Genomic DNA, 22,793 nt, shown 5'->3' on the forward strand with positions numbered 1-22,793 from the left:
TTTTGGTTTGCTACAATGCCTTTTCTGAAACGTTGTCTCCTTCTGCTGGAACACTGACTTCTTTCATTTAATGCCTGCAGACTATAAAAGAGAACCCAACCCAAAAAGTTTGGTTGATTAGTCTGTGGCATTCTGTTAAACTGTTGCTTATGGCGGTCTCTGTGAGCTTCTCAGCGACATTCAGCCAGCCAGGTATCCTGCCTGCAGTAGATGGAATGTGGCAATGGAACGCTGGCTGCGCGTGTCATAATAGGCTCTGAGCCTTTATATACCTGTGCACAGCAGCAGCCACCTTCAGTCTGCTGCTGGACAGCCAGCAGCAGCAGCAGCAGCAGGAGAGGTATGTAATCAGGAGCCCTCCTGCTAAGGGTAGACAGCTGCTCGTTCCACCCCACCCCCCGCCTTAATTGGTTCTCCTCCCTTCCAACGGTGTTGAGGCGGGTGGGAACAGCAGGGGGTGAAGGTGCTGTGTTTAAAGAGGTGGAGTTATGCAGATCTAAAACGCGTGGATTGCAGCAGCAGCAAGCCGAAAAGTGCAGGCATGTAAGGGATCTAGAGGTTGACAACATGTCTTCTTAACGGGAGTCCAGGAGCTCATCTCCACAAATGGACTTTTCAGGATCCTTGGGTGGCTCCGTAGTTTGAAACCAATTCTGGTTATCGCTTCTCGGCCTTTTGGCTAAGATCAAGTGTAGTATCTGTTCTTATCAGTTTAATATCTGATACGTCCCCTATCTGGGGACCATATATTAAATGGATTTTTAGAACAGGGAGATGGAAAAAGAGCTTGCTCTGTCCACTCCACGCATTGACCTGGTATTGCAGTATCTCCAGGACCGGTGCACCCCTTCTTTAATGCAGTTTCTAAAATCAGAAAGAATTGAATTCAATGTTTTTTGTTCATTTTGCTTGTTTGTCGGATTTTGGGATGGACTCTTTGGCTTTGCTTTTCTTCTCCTCATTGGATTTTTCATGTTCAAAGTTGCAGAAGCCAGATTACAAGCTCATTTTGGTTCAACTTCAGCAACTGTGCATTGCATTGCCATGTAATGTGATGCAATGCTATCTTTCTAGCTCTCCCTTTTTACTTCCTTTTGGATAAACAGACATATTAGGCAAGCATTTTGGAGCTTTCACCTAAATAACTACAGGTGGTGAGATAAGCTGCACAATATAATTGACCTTTCAGTATATTGTTGCACACACACCATCTATTTAGCAAATGCCCTTGTTATCAACAGCAGCCTTTTAAACTCACCTGAGCTAACAGGTATGTGCGCTGGTTACTCTGCTGCGCTTAAAATTTCTTTTTTGGTTTGCTACAATGCCTTTTCTGAAACGTTGTCTCCTTCTGCTGGAACACTGACTTCTTTCATTTAATGCCTGCAGACTATAAAAGAGAACCCAACCCAAAAAGTTTGGTTGATTAGTCTGTGGCATTCTGTTAAACTGTTGCTTATGGCGGTCTCTGTGAGCTTCTCAGCGACATTCAGCCAGCCAGGTATCCTGCCTGCAGTAGATGGAATGTGGCAATGGAACGCTGGCTGCGCGTGTCATAATAGGCTCTGAGCCTTTATATACCTGTGCACAGCAGCAGCCACCTTCAGTCTGCTGCTGGACAGCCAGCAGCAGCAGCAGCAGGAGAGGTATGTAATCAGGAGCCCTCCTGCTAAGGGTAGACAGCTGCTCGTTCCACCCCACCCCCCGCCTTAATTGGTTCTCCTCCCTTCCAACGGTGTTGAGGCGGGTGGGAACAGCAGGGGGTGAAGGTGCTGTGTTTAAAGAGGTGGAGTTATGCAGATCTAAAACGCGTGGATTGCAGCAGCAGCAAGCCGAAAAGTGCAGGCATGTAAGGGATCTAGAGGTTGACAACATGTCTTCTTAACGGGAGTCCAGGAGCTCATCTCCACAAATGGACTTTTCAGGATCCTTGGGTGGCTCCGTAGTTTGAAACCAATTCTGGTTATCGCTTCTCGGCCTTTTGGCTAAGATCAAGTGTAGTATCTGTTCTTATCAGTTTAATATCTGATACGTCCCCTATCTGGGGACCATATATTAAATGGATTTTTAGAACAGGGAGATGGAAAAAGAGCTTGCTCTGTCCACTCCACGCATTGACCTGGTATTGCAGTATCTCCAGGACCGGTGCACCCCCTTCTTTAATGCAGTTTCTAAAATCAGAAAGAATTGAATTCAATGTTTTTTGTTCATTTTGCTTGTTTGTCGGATTTTGGGATGGACTCTTTGGCTTTGCTTTTCTTCTCCTCATTGGATTTTTCATGTTCAAAGTTGCAGAAGCCAGATTACAAGCTCATTTTGGTTCAACTTCAGCAACTGTGCATTGCATTGCCATGTAATGTGATGCAATGCTATCTTTCTAGCTCTCCCTTTTTACTTCCTTTTGGATAAACAGACATATTAGGCAAGCATTTTGGAGCTTTCACCTAAATAACTACAGGTGGTGAGATAAGCTGCACAATATAATTGACCTTTCAGTGTATTGTTGCACACACACCATCTATTTAGCAAATGCCCTTGTTATCAACAGCAGCCTTTTAAACTCACCTGAGCTAACAGGTATGTGCGCTGGTTACTCTGCTGCGCTTAAAATTTCTTTTTTGGTTTGCTACAATGCCTTTTCTGAAACGTTGTCTCCTTCTGCTGGAACACTGACTTCTTTCATTTAATGCCTGCAGACTATAAAAGAGAACCCAACCCAAAAAGTTTGGTTGATTAGTCTGTGGCATTCTGTTAAACTGTTGCTTATGGCGGTCTCTGTGAGCTTCTCAGCGACATTCAGCCAGCCAGGTATCCTGCCTGCAGTAGATGGAATGTGGCAATGGAACGCTGGCTGCGCGTGTCATAATAGGCTCTGAGCCTTTATATACCTGTGCACAGCAGCAGCCACCTTCAGTCTGCTGCTGGACAGCCAGCAGCAGCAGCAGCAGCAGGAGAGGTATGTAATCAGGAGCCCTCCTGCTATGGGTAGACAGCTGCTCGTTCCACCCCACCCCCCGCCTTAATTGGTTCTCCTCCCTTCCAACGGTGTTGAGGCGGGTGGGAACAGCAGGGGGTGAAGGTGCTGTGTTTAAAGAGGTGGAGTTATGCAGATCTAAAACGCGTGGATTGCAGCAGCAGCAAGCCGAAAAGTGCAGGCATGTAAGGGATCTAGAGGTTGACAACATGTCTTCTTAACGGGAGTCCAGGAGCTCATCTCCACAAATGGACTTTTCAGGATCCTTGGGTGGCTCCGTAGTTTGAAACCAATTCTGGTTATCGCTTCTCGGCCTTTTGGCTAAGATCAAGTGTAGTATCTGTTCTTATCAGTTTAATATCTGATACGTCCCCTATCTGGGGACCATATATTAAATGGATTTTTAGAACAGGGAGATGGAAAAAGAGCTTGCTCTGTCCACTCCACGCATTGACCTGGTATTGCAGTATCTCCAGGACCGGTGCACCCCTTCTTTAATGCAGTTTCTAAAATCAGAAAGAATTGAATTCAATGTTTTTTGTTCATTTTGCTTGTTTGTCGGATTTTGGGATGGACTCTTTGGCTTTGCTTTTCTTCTCCTCATTGGATTTTTCATGTTCAAAGTTGCAGAAGCCAGATTACAAGCTCATTTTGGTTCAACTTCAGCAACTGTGCATTGCATTGCCATGTAATGTGATGCAATGCTATCTTTCTAGCTCTCCCTTTTTACTTCCTTTTGGATAAACAGACATATTAGGCAAGCATTTTGGAGCTTTCACCTAAATAACTACAGGTGGTGAGATAAGCTGCACAATATAATTGACCTTTCAGTATATTGTTGCACACACACCATCTATTTAGCAAATGCCCTTGTTATCAACAGCAGCCTTTTAAACTCACCTGAGCTAACAGGTATGTGCGCTGGTTACTCTGCTGCGCTTAAAATTTCTTTTTTGGTTTGCTACAATGCCTTTTCTGAAACGTTGTCTCCTTCTGCTGGAACACTGACTTCTTTCATTTAATGCCTGCAGACTATAAAAGAGAACCCAACCCAAAAAGTTTGGTTGATTAGTCTGTGGCATTCTGTTAAACTGTTGCTTATGGCGGTCTCTGTGAGCTTCTCAGCGACATTCAGCCAGCCAGGTATCCTGCCTGCAGTAGATGGAATGTGGCAATGGAACGCTGGCTGCGCGTGTCATAATAGGCTCTGAGCCTTTATATACCTGTGCACAGCAGCAGCCACCTTCAGTCTGCTGCTGGACAGCCAGCAGCAGCAGCAGCAGGAGAGGTATGTAATCAGGAGCCCTCCTGCTAAGGGTAGACAGCTGCTCGTTCCACCCCACCCCCCGCCTTAATTGGTTCTCCTCCCTTCCAACGGTGTTGAGGCGGGTGGGAACAGCAGGGGGTGAAGGTGCTGTGTTTAAAGAGGTGGAGTTATGCAGATCTAAAACGCGTGGATTGCAGCAGCAGCAAGCCGAAAAGTGCAGGCATGTAAGGGATCTAGAGGTTGACAACATGTCTTCTTAACGGGAGTCCAGGAGCTCATCTCCACAAATGGACTTTTCAGGATCCTTGGGTGGCTCCGTAGCTTGAAACCAATTCTGGTTATCGCTTCTCGGCCTTTTGGCTAAGATCAAGTGTAGTATCTGTTCTTATCAGTTTAATATCTGATACGTCCCCTATCTGGGGACCATATATTAAATGGATTTTTAGAACAGGGAGATGGAAAAAGAGCTTGCTCTGTCCACTCCACGCATTGACCTGGTATTGCAGTATCTCCAGGACCGGTGCACCCCTTCTTTAATGCAGTTTCTAAAATCAGAAAGAATTGAATTCAATGTTTTTTGTTCATTTTGCTTGTTTGTCGGATTTTGGGTTGGACTCTTTGGCTTTGCTTTTCTTCTCCTCATTGGATTTTTCATGTTCAAAGTTGCAGAAGCCAGATTACAAGCTCATTTTGGTTCAACTTCAGCAACTGTGCATTGCATTGCCATGTAATGTGATGCAATGCTATCTTTCTAGCTATCCCTTTTTACTTCCTTTTGGATAAACAGACATATTAGGCAAGCATTTTGGAGCTTTCACCTAAATAACTACAGGTGGTGAGATAAGCTGCACAATATAATTGACCTTTCAGTATATTGTTGCACACACACCATCTATTTAGCAAATGCCCTTGTTATCAACAGCAGCCTTTTAAACTCACCTGAGCTAACAGGTATGTGCGCTGGTTACTCTGCTGCGCTTAAAATTTCTTTTTTGGTTTGCTACAATGCCTTTTCTGAAACGTTGTCTCCTTCTGCTGGAACACTGACTTCTTTCATTTAATGCCTGCAGACTATAAAAGAGAACCCAACCCAAAAAGTTTGGTTGATTAGTCTGTGGCATTCTGTTAAACTGTTGCTTATGGCGGTCTCTGTGAGCTTCTCAGCGACATTCAGCCAGCCAGGTATCCTGCCTGCAGTAGATGGAATGTGGCAATGGAACGCTGGCTGCGCGTGTCATAATAGGCTCTGAGCCTTTATATACCTGTGCACAGCAGCAGCCACCTTCAGTCTGCTGCTGGACAGCCAGCAGCAGCAGCAGCAGCAGGAGAGGTATGTAATCAGGAGCCCTCCTGCTAAGGGTAGACAGCTGCTCGTTCCACCCCACCCCCCGCCTTAATTGGTTCTCCTCCCTTCCAATGGTGTTGAGGCGGGTGGGAACAGCAGGGGGTGAAGGTGCTGTGTTTAAAGAGGTGGAGTTATGCAGATCTAAAACGCGTGGATTGCAGCAGCAGCAAGCCGAAAAGTGCAGGCATGTAAGGGATCTAGAGGTTGACAACATGTCTTCTTAACGGGAGTCCAGGAGCTCATCTCCACAAAAGGACTTTTCAGGATCCTTGGGTGGCTCCGTAGTTTGAAACCAATTCTGGTTATCGCTTCTCGGCCTTTTGGCTAAGATCAAGTGTAGTATCTGTTCTTATCAGTTTAATATCTGATACGTCCCCTATCTGGGGACCATATATTAAATGGATTTTTAGAACAGGCAGATGGAAAAAGAGCTTGCTCTGTCCACTCCACGCATTGACCTGGTATTGCAGTATCTCCAGGACCGGTGCACCCCTTCTTTAATGCAGTTTCTAAAATCAGAAAGAATTGAATTCAATGTTTTTTGTTCATTTTGCTTGTTTGTCGGATTTTGGGATGGACTCTTTGGCTTTGCTTTTCTTCTCCTCATTGGATTTTTCATGTTCAAAGTTGCAGAAGCCAGATTACAAGCTCATTTTGGTTCAACTTCAGCAACTGTGCATTGCATTGCCATGTAATGTGATGCAATGCTATCTTTCTAGCTCTCCCTTTTTACTTCCTTTTGGATAAACAGACATATTAGGCAAGCATTTTGGAGCTTTCACCTAAATAACTACAGGTGGTGAGATAAGCTGCACAATATAATTGACCTTTCAGTATATTGTTGCACACACACCATCTATTTAGCAAATGCCCTTGTTATCAACAGCAGCCTTTTAAACTCACCTGAGCTAACAGGTATGTGCGCTGGTTACTCTGCTGCGCTTAAAATTTCTTTTTTGGTTTGCTACAATGCCTTTTCTGAAACGTTGTCTCCTTCTGCTGGAACACTGACTTCTTTCATTTAATGCCTGCAGACTATAAAAGAGAACCCAACCCAAAAAGTTTGGTTGATTAGTCTGTGGCATTCTGTTAAACTGTTGCTTATGGCGGTCTCTGTGAGCTTCTCAGCGACATTCAGCCAGCCAGGTATCCTGCCTGCAGTAGATGGAATGTGGCAATGGAACGCTGGCTGCGCGTGTCATAATAGGCTCTGAGCCTTTATATACCTGTGCACAGCAGCAGCCACCTTCAGTCTGCTGCTGGACAGCCAGCAGCAGCAGCAGCAGCAGGAGAGGTATGTAATCAGGAGCCCTCCTGCTAAGGGTAGACAGCTGCTCGTTCCACCCCACCCCCCGCCTTAATTGGTTCTCCTCCCTTCCAACGGTGTTGAGGCGGGTGGGAACAGCAGGGGGTGAAGGTGCTGTGTTTAAAGAGGTGGAGTTATGCAGATCTAAAACGCGTGGATTGCAGCAGCAGCAAGCCGAAAAGTGCAGGCATGTAAGGGATCTAGAGGTTGACAACATGTCTTCTTAACGGGAGTCCAGGAGCTCATCTCCACAAATGGACTTTTCAGGATCCTTGGGTGGCTCCGTAGTTTGAAACCAATTCTGGTTATCGCTTCTCGGCCTTTTGGCTAAGATCAAGTGTAGTATCTGTTCTTATCAGTTTAATATCTGATACGTCCCCTATCTGGGGACCATATATTAAATGGATTTTTAGAACAGGGAGATGGAAAAAGAGCTTGCTCTGTCCACTCCACGCATTGACCTGGTATTGCAGTATCTCCAGGACCGGTGCACCCCTTCTTTAATGCAGTTTCTAAAATCAGAAAGAATTGAATTCAATGTTTTTTGTTCATTTTGCTTGTTTGTCGGATTTTGGGATGGACTCTTTGGCTTTGCTTTTCTTCTCCTCATTGGATTTTTCATGTTCAAAGTTGCAGAAGCCAGATTACAAGCTCATTTTGGTTCAACTTCAGCAACTGTGCATTGCATTGCCATGTAATGTGATGCAATGCTATCTTTCTAGCTCTCCCTTTTTACTTCCTTTTGGATAAACAGACATATTAGGCAAGCATTTTGGAGCTTTCACCTAAATAACTACAGGTGGTGAGATAAGCTGCACAATATAATTGACCTTTCAGTATATTGTTGCACACACACCATCTATTTAGCAAATGCCCTTGTTATCAACAGCAGCCTTTTAAACTCACCTGAGCTAACAGGTATGTGCGCTGGTTACTCTGCTGCGCTTAAAATTTCTTTTTTGGTTTGCTACAATGCCTTTTCTGAAACGTTGTCTCCTTCTGCTGGAACACTGACTTCTTTCATTTAATGCCTGCAGACTATAAAAGAGAACCCAACCCAAAAAGTTTGGTTGATTAGTCTGTGGCATTCTGTTAAACTGTTGCTTATGGCGGTCTCTGTGAGCTTCTCAGCGACATTCAGCCAGCCAGGTATCCTGCCTGCAGTAGATGGAATGTGGCAATGGAACGCTGGCTGCGCGTGTCATAATAGGCTCTGAGCCTTTATATACCTGTGCACAGCAGCAGCCACCTTCAGTCTGCTGCTGGACAGCCAGCAGCAGCAGCAGCAGCAGGAGAGGTATGTAATCAGGAGCCCTCCTGCTAAGGGTAGACAGCTGCTCGTTCCACCCCACCCCCCGCCTTAATTGGTTCTCCTCCCTTCCAACGGTGTTGAGGCGGGTGGGAACAGCAGGGGGTGAAGGTGCTGTGTTTAAAGAGGTGGAGTTATGCAGATCTAAAACGCGTGGATTGCAGCAGCAGCAAGCCGAAAAGTGCAGGCATGTAAGGGATCTAGAGGTTGACAACATGTCTTCTTAACGGGAGTCCAGGAGCTCATCTCCACAAATGGACTTTTCAGGATCCTTGGGTGGCTCCGTAGTTTGAAACCAATTCTGGTTATCGCTTCTCGGCCTTTTGGCTAAGATCAAGTGTAGTATCTGTTCTTATCAGTTTAATATCTGATACGTCCCCTATCTGGGGACCATATATTAAATGGATTTTTAGAACAGGGAGATGGAAAAAGAGCTTGCTCTGTCCACTCCACGCATTGACCTGGTATTGCAGTATCTCCAGGACCGGTGCACCCCTTCTTTAATGCAGTTTCTAAAATCAGAAAGAATTGAATTCAATGTTTTTTGTTCATTTTGCTTGTTTGTCGGATTTTGGGATGGACTCTTTGGCTTTGCTTTTCTTCTCCTCATTGGATTTTTCATGTTCAAAGTTGCAGAAGCCAGATTACAAGCTCATTTTGGTTCAACTTCAGCAACTGTGCATTGCATTGCCATGTAATGTGATGCAATGCTATCTTTCTAGCTCTCCCTTTTTACTTCCTTTTGGATAAACAGACATATTAGGCAAGCATTTTGGAGCTTTCACCTAAATAACTACAGGTGGTGAGATAAGCTGCACAATATAATTGACCTTTCAGTATATTGTTGCACACACACCATCTATTTAGCAAATGCCCTTGTTATCAACAGCAGCCTTTTAAACTCACCTGAGCTAACAGGTATGTGCGCTGGTTACTCTGCTGCGCTTAAAATTTCTTTTTTGGTTTGCTACAATGCCTTTTCTGAAACGTTGTCTCCTTCTGCTGGAACACTGACTTCTTTCATTTAATGCCTGCAGACTATAAAAGAGAACCCAACCCAAAAAGTTTGGTTGATTAGTCTGTGGCATTCTGTTAAACTGTTGCTTATGGCGGTCTCTGTGAGCTTCTCAGCGACATTCAGCCAGCCAGGTATCCTGCCTGCAGTAGATGGAATGTGGCAATGGAACGCTGGCTGCGCGTGTCATAATAGGCTCTGAGCCTTTATATACCTGTGCACAGCAGCAGCCACCTTCAGTCTGCTGCTGGACAGCCAGCAGCAGCAGCAGCAGGAGAGGTATGTAATCAGGAGCCCTCCTGCTAAGGGTAGACAGCTGCTCGTTCCACCCCACCCCCCGCCTTAATTGGTTCTCCTCCCTTCCAACGGTGTTGAGGCGGGTGGGAACAGCAGGGGGTGAAGGTGCTGTGTTTAAAGAGGTGGAGTTATGCAGATCTAAAACGCGTGGATTGCAGCAGCAGCAAGCCGAAAAGTGCAGGCATGTAAGGGATCTAGAGGTTGACAACATGTCTTCTTAACGGGAGTCCAGGAGCTCATCTCCACAAATGGACTTTTCAGGATCCTTGGGTGGCTCCGTAGTTTGAAACCAATTCTGGTTATCGCTTCTCGGCCTTTTGGCTAAGATCAAGTGTAGTATCTGTTCTTATCAGTTTAATATCTGATACGTCCCCTATCTGGGGACCATATATTAAATGGATTTTTAGAACAGGGAGATGGAAAAAGAGCTTGCTCTGTCCACTCCACGCATTGACCTGGTATTGCAGTATCTCCAGGACCGGTGCACCCCCTTCTTTAATGCAGTTTCTAAAATCAGAAAGAATTGAATTCAATGTTTTTTGTTCATTTTGCTTGTTTGTCGGATTTTGGGATGGACTCTTTGGCTTTGCTTTTCTTCTCCTCATTGGATTTTTCATGTTCAAAGTTGCAGAAGCCAGATTACAAGCTCATTTTGGTTCAACTTCAGCAACTGTGCATTGCATTGCCATGTAATGTGATGCAATGCTATCTTTCTAGCTCTCCCTTTTTACTTCCTTTTGGATAAACAGACATATTAGGCAAGCATTTTGGAGCTTTCACCTAAATAACTACAGGTGGTGAGATAAGCTGCACAATATAATTGACCTTTCAGTGTATTGTTGCACACACACCATCTATTTAGCAAATGCCCTTGTTATCAACAGCAGCCTTTTAAACTCACCTGAGCTAACAGGTATGTGCGCTGGTTACTCTGCTGCGCTTAAAATTTCTTTTTTGGTTTGCTACAATGCCTTTTCTGAAACGTTGTCTCCTTCTGCTGGAACACTGACTTCTTTCATTTAATGCCTGCAGACTATAAAAGAGAACCCAACCCAAAAAGTTTGGTTGATTAGTCTGTGGCATTCTGTTAAACTGTTGCTTATGGCGGTCTCTGTGAGCTTCTCAGCGACATTCAGCCAGCCAGGTATCCTGCCTGCAGTAGATGGAATGTGGCAATGGAACGCTGGCTGCGCGTGTCATAATAGGCTCTGAGCCTTTATATACCTGTGCACAGCAGCAGCCACCTTCAGTCTGCTGCTGGACAGCCAGCAGCAGCAGCAGCAGCAGGAGAGGTATGTAATCAGGAGCCCTCCTGCTATGGGTAGACAGCTGCTCGTTCCACCCCACCCCCCGCCTTAATTGGTTCTCCTCCCTTCCAACGGTGTTGAGGCGGGTGGGAACAGCAGGGGGTGAAGGTGCTGTGTTTAAAGAGGTGGAGTTATGCAGATCTAAAACGCGTGGATTGCAGCAGCAGCAAGCCGAAAAGTGCAGGCATGTAAGGGATCTAGAGGTTGACAACATGTCTTCTTAACGGGAGTCCAGGAGCTCATCTCCACAAATGGACTTTTCAGGATCCTTGGGTGGCTCCGTAGTTTGAAACCAATTCTGGTTATCGCTTCTCGGCCTTTTGGCTAAGATCAAGTGTAGTATCTGTTCTTATCAGTTTAATATCTGATACGTCCCCTATCTGGGGACCATATATTAAATGGATTTTTAGAACAGGGAGATGGAAAAAGAGCTTGCTCTGTCCACTCCACGCATTGACCTGGTATTGCAGTATCTCCAGGACCGGTGCACCCCTTCTTTAATGCAGTTTCTAAAATCAGAAAGAATTGAATTCAATGTTTTTTGTTCATTTTGCTTGTTTGTCGGATTTTGGGATGGACTCTTTGGCTTTGCTTTTCTTCTCCTCATTGGATTTTTCATGTTCAAAGTTGCAGAAGCCAGATTACAAGCTCATTTTGGTTCAACTTCAGCAACTGTGCATTGCATTGCCATGTAATGTGATGCAATGCTATCTTTCTAGCTCTCCCTTTTTACTTCCTTTTGGATAAACAGACATATTAGGCAAGCATTTTGGAGCTTTCACCTAAATAACTACAGGTGGTGAGATAAGCTGCACAATATAATTGACCTTTCAGTATATTGTTGCACACACACCATCTATTTAGCAAATGCCCTTGTTATCAACAGCAGCCTTTTAAACTCACCTGAGCTAACAGGTATGTGCGCTGGTTACTCTGCTGCGCTTAAAATTTCTTTTTTGGTTTGCTACAATGCCTTTTCTGAAACGTTGTCTCCTTCTGCTGGAACACTGACTTCTTTCATTTAATGCCTGCAGACTATAAAAGAGAACCCAACCCAAAAAGTTTGGTTGATTAGTCTGTGGCATTCTGTTAAACTGTTGCTTATGGCGGTCTCTGTGAGCTTCTCAGCGACATTCAGCCAGCCAGGTATCCTGCCTGCAGTAGATGGAATGTGGCAATGGAACGCTGGCTGCGCGTGTCATAATAGGCTCTGAGCCTTTATATACCTGTGCACAGCAGCAGCCACCTTCAGTCTGCTGCTGGACAGCCAGCAGCAGCAGCAGCAGGAGAGGTATGTAATCAGGAGCCCTCCTGCTAAGGGTAGACAGCTGCTCGTTCCACCCCACCCCCCGCCTTAATTGGTTCTCCTCCCTTCCAACGGTGTTGAGGCGGGTGGGAACAGCAGGGGGTGAAGGTGCTGTGTTTAAAGAGGTGGAGTTATGCAGATCTAAAACGCGTGGATTGCAGCAGCAGCAAGCCGAAAAGTGCAGGCATGTAAGGGATCTAGAGGTTGACAACATGTCTTCTTAACGGGAGTCCAGGAGCTCATCTCCACAAATGGACTTTTCAGGATCCTTGGGTGGCTCCGTAGCTTGAAACCAATTCTGGTTATCGCTTCTCGGCCTTTTGGCTAAGATCAAGTGTAGTATCTGTTCTTATCAGTTTAATATCTGATACGTCCCCTATCTGGGGACCATATATTAAATGGATTTTTAGAACAGGGAGATGGAAAAAGAGCTTGCTCTGTCCACTCCACGCATTGACCTGGTATTGCAGTATCTCCAGGACCGGTGCACCCCTTCTTTAATGCAGTTTCTAAAATCAGAAAGAATTGAATTCAATGTTTTTTGTTCATTTTGCTTGTTTGTCGGATTTTGGGTTGGACTCTTTGGCTTTGCTTTTCTTCTCCTCATTGGATTTTTCATGTTCAAAGTTGCAGAAGCCAGATTACAAGCTCATTTTGGTTCAACTTCAGCAACTGTGCATTGCATTGCCATGTAATGTGATGCAATGCTATCTTTCTAGCTATCCCTTTTTACTTCCTTTTGGATAAACAGACATATTAGGCAAGCATTTTGGAGCTTTCACCTAAATAACTACAGGTGGTGAGATAAGCTGCACAATATAATTGACCTTTCAGTATATTGTTGCACACACACCATCTATTTAGCAAATGCCCTTGTTATCAACAGCAGCCTTTTAAACTCACCTGAGCTAACAGGTATGTGCGCTGGTTACTCTGCTGCGCTTAAAATTTCTTTTTTGGTTTGCTACAATGCCTTTTCTGAAACGTTGTCTCCTTCTGCTGGAACACTGACTTCTTTCATTTAATGCCTGCAGACTATAAAAGAGAACCCAACCCAAAAAGTTTGGTTGATTAGTCTGTGGCATTCTGTTAAACTGTTGCTTATGGCGGTCTCTGTGAGCTTCTCAGCGACATTCAGCCAGCCAGGTATCCTGCCTGCAGTAGATGGAATGTGGCAATGGAACGCTGGCTGCGCGTGTCATAATAGGCTCTGAGCCTTTATATACCTGTGCACAGCAGCAGCCACCTTCAGTCTGCTGCTGGACAGCCAGCAGCAGCAGCAGCAGCAGGAGAGGTATGTAATCAGGAGCCCTCCTGCTAAGGGTAGACAGCTGCTCGTTCCACCCCACCCCCCGCCTTAATTGGTTCTCCTCCCTTCCAATGGTGTTGAGGCGGGTGGGAACAGCAGGGGGTGAAGGTGCTGTGTTTAAAGAGGTGGAGTTATGCAGATCTAAAACGCGTGGATTGCAGCAGCAGCAAGCCGAAAAGTGCAGGCATGTAAGGGATCTAGAGGTTGACAACATGTCTTCTTAACGGGAGTCCAGGAGCTCATCTCCACAAAAGGACTTTTCAGGATCCTTGGGTGGCTCCGTAGTTTGAAACCAATTCTGGTTATCGCTTCTCGGCCTTTTGGCTAAGATCAAGTGTAGTATCTGTTCTTATCAGTTTAATATCTGATACGTCCCCTATCTGGGGACCATATATTAAATGGATTTTTAGAACAGGCAGATGGAAAAAGAGCTTGCTCTGTCCACTCCACGCATTGACCTGGTATTGCAGTATCTCCAGGACCGGTGCACCCCTTCTTTAATGCAGTTTCTAAAATCAGAAAGAATTGAATTCAATGTTTTTTGTTCATTTTGCTTGTTTGTCGGATTTTGGGATGGACTCTTTGGCTTTGCTTTTCTTCTCCTCATTGGATTTTTCATGTTCAAAGTTGCAGAAGCCAGATTACAAGCTCATTTTGGTTCAACTTCAGCAACTGTGCATTGCATTGCCATGTAATGTGATGCAATGCTATCTTTCTAGCTCTCCCTTTTTACTTCCTTTTGGATAAACAGACATATTAGGCAAGCATTTTGGAGCTTTCACCTAAATAACTACAGGTGGTGAGATAAGCTGCACAATATAATTGACCTTTCAGTATATTGTTGCACACACACCATCTATTTAGCAAATGCCCTTGTTATCAACAGCAGCCTTTTAAACTCACCTGAGCTAACAGGTATGTGCGCTGGTTACTCTGCTGCGCTTAAAATTTCTTTTTTGGTTTGCTACAATGCCTTTTCTGAAACGTTGTCTCCTTCTGCTGGAACACTGACTTCTTTCATTTAATGCCTGCAGACTATAAAAGAGAACCCAACCCAAAAAGTTTGGTTGATTAGTCTGTGGCATTCTGTTAAACTGTTGCTTATGGCGGTCTCTGTGAGCTTCTCAGCGACATTCAGCCAGCCAGGTATCCTGCCTGCAGTAGATGGAATGTGGCAATGGAACGCTGGCTGCGCGTGTCATAATAGGCTCTGAGCCTTTATATACCTGTGCACAGCAGCAGCCACCTTCAGTCTGCTGCTGGACAGCCAGCAGCAGCAGCAGCAGCAGGAGAGGTATGTAATCAGGAGCCCTCCTGCTAAGGGTAGACAGCTGCTCGTTCCACCCCACCCCCCGCCTTAATTGGTTCTCCTCCCTTCCAACGGTGTTGAGGCGGGTGGGAACAGCAGGGGGTGAAGGTGCTGTGTTTAAAGAGGTGGAGTTATGCAGATCTAAAACGCGTGGATTGCAGCAGCAGCAAGCCGAAAAGTGCAGGCATGTAAGGGATCTAGAGGTTGACAACATGTCTTCTTAACGGGAGTCCAGGAGCTCATCTCCACAAATGGACTTTTCAGGATCCTTGGGTGGCTCCGTAGTTTGAAACCAATTCTGGTTATCGCTTCTCGGCCTTTTGGCTAAGATCAAGTGTAGTATCTGTTCTTATCAGTTTAATATCTGATACGTCCCCTATCTGGTGACCATATATTAAATGGATTTTTAGAACAGGGAGATGGAAAAAGAGCTTGCTCTGTCCACTCCACGCATTGACCTGGTATTGCAGTATCTCCAGGACCGGTGCACCCCTTCTTTAATGCAGTTTCTAAAATCAGAAAGAATTGAATTCAATGTTTTTTGTTCATTTTGCTTGTTTGTCGGATTTTGGGATGGACTCTTTGGCTTTGCTTTTCTTCTCCTCATTGGATTTTTCATGTTCAAAGTTGCAGAAGCCAGATTACAAGCTCATTTTGGTTCAACTTCAGCAACTGTGCATTGCATTGCCATGTAATGTGATGCAATGCTATCTTTCTAGCTCTCCCTTTTTACTTCCTTTTGTATAAACAGACATATTAGGCAAGCATTTTGGAGCTTTCACCTAAATAACTACAGGTGGTGAGATAAGCTGCACAATATAATTGACCTTTCAGTATATTGTTGCACACACACCATCTATTTAGCAAATGCCCTTGTTATCAACAGCAGCCTTTTAAACTCACCTGAGCTAACAGGTATGTGCGCTGGTTACTCTGCTGCGCTTAAAATTTCTTTTTTGGTTTGCTACAATGCCTTTTCTGAAACGTTGTCTCCTTCTGCTGGAACACTGACTTCTTTCATTTAATGCCTGCAGACTATAAAAGAGAACCCAACCCAAAAAGTTTGGTTGATTAGTCTGTGGCATTCTGTTAAACTGTTGCTTATGGCGGTCTCTGTGAGCTTCTCAGCGACATTCAGCCAGCCAGGTATCCTGCCTGCAGTAGATGGAATGTGGCAATGGAACGCTGGCTGCGCGTGTCATAATAGGCTCTGAGCCTTTATATACCTGTGCACAGCAGCAGCCACCTTCAGTCTGCTGCTGGACAGCCAGCAGCAGCAGCAGCAGGAGAGGTATGTAATCAGGAGCCCTCCTGCTAAGGGTAGACAGCTTCTCGTTCCACCCCACCCCCCGCCTTAATTGGTTCTCCTCCCTTCCAACGGTGTTGAGGCGGGTGGGAACAGCAGGGGGTGAAGGTGCTGTGTTTAAAGAGGTGGAGTTATGCAGATCTAAAACGCGTGGATTGCAGCAGCAGCAAGCCGAAAAGTGCAGGCATGTAAGGGATCTAGAGGTTGACAACATGTCTTCTTAACGGGAGTCCAGGAGCTCATCTCCACAAATGGACTTTTCAGGATCCTTGGGTGGCTCCGTAGTTTGAAACCAATTCTGGTTATCGCTTCTCGGCCTTTTGGCTAAGATCAAGTGTAGTATCTGTTCTTATCAGTTTAATATCTGATACGTCCCCTATCTGGGGACCATATATTAAATGGATTTTTAGAACAGGGAGATGGAAAAAGAGCTTGCTCTGTCCACTCCACGCATTGACCTGGTATTGCAGTATCTCCAGGACCGGTGCACCCCTTCTTTAATGCAGTTTCTAAAATCAGAAAGAATTGAATTCAATGTTTTTTGTTCATTTTGCTTGTTTGTCGGATTTTGGGATGGACTCTTTGGCTTTGCTTTTCTTCTCCTCATTGGATTTTTCATGTTCAAAGTTGCAGAAGCCAGATTACAAGCTCATTTTGGTTCAACTTCAGCAACTGTGCATTGCATTGCCATGTAATGTGATGCAATGCTATCTTTCTAGCTCTCCCTTTTTACTTCCTTTTGGATAAACAGACATATTAGGCAAGCATTTTGGAGCTTTCACCTAAATAACTACAGGTGGTGAGATAAGCTGCACAATATAATTGACCTTTCAGTATATTGTTGCACACACACCATCTATTTAGCAAATGCCCTTGTTATCAACAGCAGCCTTTTAAACTCACCTGAGCTAACAGGTATGTGCGCTGGTTACTCTGCTGCGCTTAAAATTTCTTTTTTGGTTTGCTACAATGCCTTTTCTGAAACGTTGTCTCCTTCTGCTGGAACACTGACTTCTTTCATTTAATGCCTGCAGACTATAAAAGAGAACCCAACCCAAAAAGTTTGGTTGATTAGTCTGTGGCATTCTGTTAAACTGTTGCTTATGGCGGTCTCTGTGAGCTTCTCAGCGACATTCAGCCAGCCAGGTATCCTGCCTGCAGTAGATGGAATGTGGCAATGGAACGCTGGCTGCGCGTGTCATAATAGGCTCTGAGCCTTTATATACCTGTGCACAGCAGCAGCCACCTTCAGTCTGCTGCTGGACAGCCAGCAGCAGCAGCAGCAGGAGAGGTATGTAATCAGGAGCCCTCCTGCTAAGGGTAGACAGCTGCTCGTTCCACCCCACCCCCCGCCTTAATTGGTTCTCCTCCCTTCCAACGGTGTTGAGGCGGGTGGGAACAGCAGGGGGTGAAGGTGCTGTGTTTAAAGAGGTGGAGTTATGCAGATCTAAAACGCGTGGATTGCAGCAGCAGCAAGCCGAAAAGTGCAGGCATGTAAGGGATCTAGAGGTTGACAACATGTCTTCTTAACGGGAGTCCAGGAGCTCATCTCCACAAATGGACTTTTCAGGATCCTTGGGTGGCTCCGTAGTTTGAAACCAATTCTGGTTATCGCTTCTCGGCCTTTTGGCTAAGATCAAGTGTAGTATCTGTTCTTTTAAGAACACAAGAGCTACGATCTACACTTGACGAGAGCGATCGAACTCGGAAGGAGAAGAGCTTCGGAGCCCAGCTGACATCGGAGAAGGAAGGCGGATATCGGTGGGAGGAAGAAGCTCTAAAGAATCCAGAAGAAGACGAAGACTCGGAGAAGAATCGGGCTGTCCTGTGGAATCTTCGAGGAAGAAAATCATCGAGACAAAGACCTTTCGGGGAATTTGTCCAGAACACGACGGGAGAAGAATCTGCATAGCTCCACCCATTCCGGGAAGAGTTCCAGATCCAGCTCCAAGAAGTAACTGCAGGAGGAAAGCCATGGCAAGCGCTGCGAGGAAGGCCGAAAAGAAGAGCCTGGAGCAGGGGACAGCCAGGAGGGCCCAGCCAGGAGCAGATTCTGACCCCAAGGACTCTGCCTCCACGACTGGCCAGCAGAAGGGACCCCAGAAGCCCCGCCACGAAGCTCCAGCCCTGGAGCCATGGATGCGGCAGACGGTGGCCCTGAAGCTGAAGGAAGTGGATGGGAGGGTGCCGGACTTGTCCTCGGACGTGTTCTGCCAGAAGATGCTGCTGGATCGAGGCTTCTCCAGGTCGGACACCCTCAGCATCCAGACCTTCTTGACGGGGATCTTCTTCATCACCTTCGCCATTGTGAACACCTGCAGGAGGTTCTGGGAAATGGTAAGCGCAAAAGGACCGGATAATTCTTTCTCTGCCTTTACAGGTAGCTGCCCTATCCAGAGGGACGAAAGGAGGATCACGGTCTCCATGCGCAACCCGCACACCCCAGGCCAAGACATCTGTACCTTCCTGAGACGCTTCTGTTTGGTTGTGAAGGAACCCTCTCACATCCTGAATGGACTCGGCTTCTGGACAGGTAAGTGGTCGGTGACCGTTAGACTTCACAGGGACCTGGCGTACTCAGACGGACTTCGGCACCTGCCCCCGACATTCTCCCTGGGCAACTCCTACGGCCTCATCTATTACCCGGACATGCCGCGGAACTGCAGGAGATGCGGCAAGAACGGCCACGAGATGAAGGACTGCAAGGAGGATGCCTGCAGGATTTGTCGAGTGACGGGACACAGCTCGAAGGACTGCCCGAAGAAGACATCCTGCAACCTGTGTGGGCTGGCGGCTCATCTGTACAAGGATTGCCCCAAGCGTGAGAGATCCTGGGCATCGGTGGTTGCGACGACCCCAGCTACGGAGGACAAGGCCCCGACGACCAGGCCTGTGAAGGTCAAGGACGCGACGACCAAGGCCCCAGCGGCCAAGGCCGAGACGACCAAGGCCAAAGCGGTCAAGGAGTCGGTGGCCAAAGCCCCAGCGACGGTCCCAGCAGCTCCGAAGCAGAAGAAAAAGTCAAAGGAGGGTAAGAGTTCTGTCACCCCTCTCTCGATCCCTCCCCCTGCCACCCCCGTCCAATTCCCCCCCACCCCGGCCACCCCTGCTGAGGATTCCACTTCCTCTTCCTCCTTCCCCTACTCCTCAGCAGGTGTCCTTTCCCCTGCCCCGGCAGCCACTCTCCCTCCCCAGACCATGGTAGCGGTGGAATTAACCTTTCCTCCACCCGCCGCTATCTATTCCGAGGAGGATTTTCCCCTTCTTGTCTCCCCAGTTCCAACCCGGGGAAAGAGGAAGGTGGAGGACAGCCCTGCTACTGAATCCTCCAAAAAGAAGATTCTGGATTTCGTAGGCGAAAAGGAGGATACCCTCCCTGAGCCAGAAGAGATGGAGCACATGGTTGAGACCCTGGTGGCCGAGCCAGAAGAGGAGGAACTGGTGGTCGCCGAGATCGAGGCCGCGCTGCTTTACCAGATGGAGGAAGAGGGCCTGCTGGTGATCCCGTCACCAGCAGTCAACACCGACGAGGGACCACCCGACCGGAGTGGTAACTAAGGTGTATTGCCTGCGCTAACTTTTTCTTTTTTCCCTACATGATGGCTAATATTAACTTATTTTCCATTAATGTCAGGAGCATCAAGGACAAGTTCAGACGTCAGACTATTTATGCCTTCCTTACTTCCCAGTTGTGTGATGTTTATATGTTGCAGGAATGTTCCCTTCCCTCCTCTAGGTCCTTCAAACATCTGGCCAGGGAGTGGTCCCACGGTCCATCCTACTGGTCCGGTGGGGATGACTGCAAGTCTGCGGGGGTCGCAATTCTGATCAGGGGGGGCGCATTCACGCTTGAGTCCGTCCAGGAGCTCATCTGCGGCAGGGCTCTTGTTGTAGATGGCAACTGGGCGGGAGAACCTGTCAGGTTCATCAACGTGTATGCGTCCCCACTGAAGAATGAGCGTTTGGAGCTTTTCCAGACCCTGCGGCTTCAGCTTGCCATCACCAGGACCTTAGTGATGGCCGGGGATTTCAACTGCCCCATCGAGGAGGATGGTCGTAGTTCTGGCACATCTGCCAAGTTGGACATCACGTCCAAGCTGCTCATCGAGATGGTAACCGAGGCCTCTCTTCAGGACGTGGTGGGCTCCATGGGGAGAGGCTCCACGAACTATTCGTGGAGCCGACCCGATGGCTCACTCCGCTCCAGGATTGACTTTGTGTTCACCTCTCGGGCAGTCAGGCAGAGTAGGCACTCGATAGTCTCCTGCTTCTTCTCCGACCACAGAGCCATTCACTTACAAGGTGTCCTCGGCGACGGTTTTCCGTCCGGCCCCGGCTCCTGGAAGCTGAATTGTGCTCTGCTGGCTCAGGATGAAGTCGTGGAGGAGCTGAGAGCAGCCTACGCAATGTGGCAGTCCTACAAGGGTAGCTTCCAAACAGTCTCTGATTGGTGGGAATATGTTAAACTTGAGTTTCGCTGTTTCTTTCAGGCCAAGGGTCGACAACAGGAGTGTGAGAAGAGGAGGGACTTCAGAGGGCTGCAGCGCGAGCTGCGGTCGCTGCAGGACCTTCTTCACTGCGGCTGGGACGTGAGGGAGGAGCTGGAGGAGACCAAGAAGAGCCTGAAAAGGCACTTTGAGGAGGAGTCCAAGCGAATCGTCTTCCGTTCCAAAGTGGAGAATCTGGAGAAGGGTGAGAAATGTAACTCATTCTTTTTCAGGAAACTTCATGCCGGTCACACGCCCCTGAACGAGCTGCGAGACGAGAGCGGAAACATGCGACGTGGGAAGGAGGACGTGATGAGGGTCGTCAGTGACTTCTACAGCGAACTCTACTCCCACAAGACTACCGACCCTGACGCAGCTGATAAGTTCCTGTCAGGTATCACTAACCATCTTGATCCTGCAGGCACGGCAGCCTTGGACAAACCTCTGATGGTGGGCGAATTGCTCTCTGCCGCTAAATCCTTTAGGACCGGCAGGACCCCGGGCAGTGATGGTCTTCCAGCGGAGCTCTATGTAGCGCTGGGAGACCTCATCTGTCCGGACCTGTTGGACCTGTACGAGGAGATGGTGGTGGAGGGTAGAATGCCTCCATCTTTGAGGGAAGGAATGGTCACGATCCTGTACAAGCGGAAGGGAGAGAGGTGCGACCTGAGGAATTGGCGTCCCATCACTCTGCTCAACGTGGACTACAAGATCCTGGCCAAGACGATGGCGACACGACTTAAGACGGTCATCGGACGGATCATCCACCCGGACCAGACCTGCGGCATCCCTGGACGTCGCATCGCAGACAGCCTCGCTCTCGTGCGGGACACGGTCGAGTACATCAAGGTCCGCCGCGCACACGCGGCCCTGGTCTCCTTGGATCAGGAGAAGGCCTTCGACCGGGTTTCCCACGAGTTCATGGGCCGAGCTCTGCACCGGTTAGGTTTGGGTAACATGTTTTGTTCGTATGTCCGTCTGATGTATTTTGATATCCACAGCTCGGTGTTGGTGAACGGCTGGAAGACTGACCCCTTCCCTGTCCTCTCTGGGGTCAGACAAGGCTGCCCTCTATCACCTCTTCTTTTTGTTTGTGTTATAGAACTCTTCGCAGAGGCTATCCGGCAGAATGGAGAGATCAGAGGGATCACCGCACCGGGTCCGGGACGACACGAGGTCAAGTGCTCGCTCTACATGGACGACGTCACCGTCTTCTGCGCTGATCGTGGTTCAGTCGACGCCCTCGTCCAGACGTGTGAGAGGTTCGGCCGGGCTTCAGGGGCCAAAGTCAACTGCAGGAAGTCGGAAGCCATGCTCTTCGGGGATTGGCAGCCGGCCTCCTCCGCCCCCTTCCCCTTCAACATTCAACCGGATTTCCTCAAGGTGCTGGGAGTCTGGTTCGGGAAGGAAGGAGCGGCCCTCAAGTCCTGGCAAGAACGCTTGGCCAAGGTGAAGCAACGGATCGGACTCTGGAGCCTCAGACACCTCACTTGTGAGGGTAAGGCACTCGTCCTGCGTAATGAGGTCCTGCCCGTCTTGCAGTACACGGCGCAGGCCTGGCCCCCACACGTCACTGTGTGCAGGGCCATTACCAGGACAGTGTTTCACTTTGTCTGGGGATCCAAGATGGACAGAGTCAGGCGGGCCGTCATGTACAAGGAGCCTCGCAAGGGTGGGAAGGGCGTTCCAGATATCCCCACCCTCCTGCGATCCTCTTTTGTGTGTGATTGTGTCCGCCGGACTTTGCAAGTCAAGAATGGCTCCGCGGGCAGGTCCATGTCTCGCTTCTTCCTGCTTCCTCTTTGGAGGCGACTCGGCTGGGACAAGTGGGACAGCTCCTTCCCCTACAACTGGACGACGCCATGGTTCTACGGAGACGTCGTTCGATTTGTGGGGGAGCATCAACTGGAGGGACTCAAGCCCGACTTGTGGAAGCCCAAAACTATCCACAAGCTAATCAGAGCCAAGGATGACGTGGAGAACATCACAGGACTTCACCAGGACACGCTGGAGACTGTGTGGACAAATGTGTCGTCTGACAGGCTGACCAACGGGCACAAGGACTTGTCGTGGATGGCGATTCAGGGCGGACTGCCCGTCCGGTCATTCATGCATGCCCGGAACCTGTGCAAGACCCGGTACTGCCCAAGGTGCCCCTTCGTGGAGGAAACATCTTTGCACACTTTTTGGGACTGCGGATTTGCACAGCGCCTATTGACTGCACTTGAGGACGACCTGAGGAACTCTGTCCCCAGG

At 47.8% G+C, this 22,793-nt stretch overlaps 13 non-coding genes and 1 pseudogene across 13 annotated transcripts; all 14 read left to right on the forward strand.

Moving 5' to 3' along the window:
- Positions 1–659: 659 nt before the first annotated feature.
- Positions 660–850, forward strand: LOC141201689 (U2 spliceosomal RNA). Its single transcript, XR_012272986.1, has one exon. It is a non-coding gene; the product is annotated as a U2 spliceosomal RNA (small nuclear RNA).
- Positions 851–1,965: 1,115 nt separating this feature from the next.
- Positions 1,966–2,156, forward strand: LOC141202195 (U2 spliceosomal RNA). Its single transcript, XR_012273477.1, has one exon. It is a non-coding gene; the product is annotated as a U2 spliceosomal RNA (small nuclear RNA).
- Positions 2,157–3,275: 1,119 nt separating this feature from the next.
- On the forward strand, positions 3,276–3,466 carry LOC141201690 (U2 spliceosomal RNA). Its single transcript, XR_012272987.1, has one exon. It is a non-coding gene; the product is annotated as a U2 spliceosomal RNA (small nuclear RNA).
- Positions 3,467–4,581: 1,115 nt separating this feature from the next.
- Positions 4,582–4,772, forward strand: LOC141201691 (U2 spliceosomal RNA). Its single transcript, XR_012272988.1, has one exon. It is a non-coding gene; the product is annotated as a U2 spliceosomal RNA (small nuclear RNA).
- A 1,118-nt stretch (positions 4,773–5,890) lies between these two features.
- Positions 5,891–6,081, forward strand: LOC141202394 (U2 spliceosomal RNA). Its single transcript, XR_012273669.1, has one exon. It is a non-coding gene; the product is annotated as a U2 spliceosomal RNA (small nuclear RNA).
- Positions 6,082–7,199: 1,118 nt separating this feature from the next.
- LOC141201692 (U2 spliceosomal RNA) lies at positions 7,200–7,390 on the forward strand. Its single transcript, XR_012272989.1, has one exon. It is a non-coding gene; the product is annotated as a U2 spliceosomal RNA (small nuclear RNA).
- Positions 7,391–8,508: 1,118 nt separating this feature from the next.
- Positions 8,509–8,699, forward strand: LOC141201694 (U2 spliceosomal RNA). Its single transcript, XR_012272991.1, has one exon. It is a non-coding gene; the product is annotated as a U2 spliceosomal RNA (small nuclear RNA).
- A 1,115-nt stretch (positions 8,700–9,814) lies between these two features.
- Positions 9,815–10,005, forward strand: LOC141202196 (U2 spliceosomal RNA). Its single transcript, XR_012273478.1, has one exon. It is a non-coding gene; the product is annotated as a U2 spliceosomal RNA (small nuclear RNA).
- A 1,119-nt stretch (positions 10,006–11,124) lies between these two features.
- On the forward strand, positions 11,125–11,315 carry LOC141201695 (U2 spliceosomal RNA). Its single transcript, XR_012272992.1, has one exon. It is a non-coding gene; the product is annotated as a U2 spliceosomal RNA (small nuclear RNA).
- A 1,115-nt stretch (positions 11,316–12,430) lies between these two features.
- Positions 12,431–12,621, forward strand: LOC141201696 (U2 spliceosomal RNA). The gene has a single exon (XR_012272993.1). It is a non-coding gene; the product is annotated as a U2 spliceosomal RNA (small nuclear RNA).
- A 1,118-nt stretch (positions 12,622–13,739) lies between these two features.
- LOC141202395 (U2 spliceosomal RNA) lies at positions 13,740–13,930 on the forward strand. The gene has a single exon (XR_012273670.1). It is a non-coding gene; the product is annotated as a U2 spliceosomal RNA (small nuclear RNA).
- Positions 13,931–15,048: 1,118 nt separating this feature from the next.
- Positions 15,049–15,239, forward strand: LOC141202387 (U2 spliceosomal RNA). The gene has a single exon (XR_012273662.1). It is a non-coding gene; the product is annotated as a U2 spliceosomal RNA (small nuclear RNA).
- A 1,115-nt stretch (positions 15,240–16,354) lies between these two features.
- On the forward strand, positions 16,355–16,545 carry LOC141201697 (U2 spliceosomal RNA). Its single transcript, XR_012272994.1, has one exon. It is a non-coding gene; the product is annotated as a U2 spliceosomal RNA (small nuclear RNA).
- A 1,115-nt stretch (positions 16,546–17,660) lies between these two features.
- Positions 17,661–17,738, forward strand: LOC141202675 (U2 spliceosomal RNA; annotated as a pseudogene).
- The last annotated feature ends 5,055 nt before the right edge of the window (positions 17,739–22,793 follow it).

Source organism: Phyllobates terribilis, unplaced genomic scaffold (assembly GCF_046119375.1).
Source record: "Phyllobates terribilis strain yellow unplaced genomic scaffold, ASM4611937v1 Scaffold_123__1_contigs__length_5148117, whole genome shotgun sequence".
Taxonomy (NCBI): Eukaryota; Metazoa; Chordata; class Amphibia; order Anura; family Dendrobatidae; genus Phyllobates; species Phyllobates terribilis.